The sequence below is a fragment of the Phyllobates terribilis genome, unplaced genomic scaffold (assembly GCF_046119375.1).
Source record: "Phyllobates terribilis strain yellow unplaced genomic scaffold, ASM4611937v1 Scaffold_4__5_contigs__length_816908805, whole genome shotgun sequence".
NCBI classification, from domain to species: domain Eukaryota; kingdom Metazoa; phylum Chordata; class Amphibia; order Anura; family Dendrobatidae; genus Phyllobates; species Phyllobates terribilis.
The window spans coordinates 235,714,328-235,715,322 of record NW_027362764.1 but is presented as its reverse complement, the minus strand read 5'-3'; positions in this window follow the sequence as shown (position 1 = coordinate 235,715,322).

Here is a 995-nt window from a genome sequence, read left to right as displayed (position 1 = left end):
ATAGCCCAGGAACGGAAGAGAGGTCTGCTCGAAGAGGCATTTCTCAAATTTTGCGCATAGGTGATTCTGCCTGAGCCTAAGCAGGACCTGACGAACATCCCTCCGGTGTGTGGGTAGATTCCGAGAGAAGACCAAGATGTCGTCCAGGTACACCATCACGCATGAATTTAAGAGGTCACGGAAGATGTCGTTAACTAGTTCTTGGAAGATGGCTGGAGCATTACAGAGGCCGAAGGGCATCACACGGTATTCATAGTGGCCGTACTGGGTATTGAATGTTGTCTTCCACTCGTCTCCTTGGCGGATCCAGACCAAGTTATACGCCCCACGAAGATTGAGCTTGGTGAAGATCTTCATGCATTTAAGGCGGTCAAACAGCTCTGAGATGAGCAGCAGGGGGTATTTGTTTTTGATAGTAATCTGGTTGAGCCCCTAAAATCGATACAGGGGCATAGTGAACCGTCTTTCTTTTTTACGAAGAAGACTCCTGCTCCAGCCAGGGAGGTAAAATTTCTGGATGAATCCCCTAGCCAGATTTTCTTCGATATATTCAGACATGGCCCGGGTTTCGGCCAACGACAAGGGGTAGATACGCCCACGGGGTGGAGAGGCACCGGGTACCAGGTCGACAGGGCAATCATATGGCCTATGAGGTGGCAGTGTCTCTGCTTCCTTCTTGTCGAAGACATCTGCATAGGACCAGTAAGGTGCCGGTAGACCAGGTCAATTAGCCGGAGTAGATGGAGGTCGAGCCGGGCGAAGCAGAATCAGGCAGGTCTCATGGCAATCCTGCCCCCAACGGAGCACCTCACCGGATCGCCAATTCAGAACGGGTTCATGTCTCTGTAGCCAGGGTAGACCTAGCAAAAGGGAGTGAGACAGTCCGAATAGCACATGGAAGGAGATCCTCTCCGAGTGCAGCATTCCCACCTGAAGGGTTACAGGCTCTGTGACGAGCAAGATGGTCACCGGAAGGAGTCTTCCATCCACGGAAA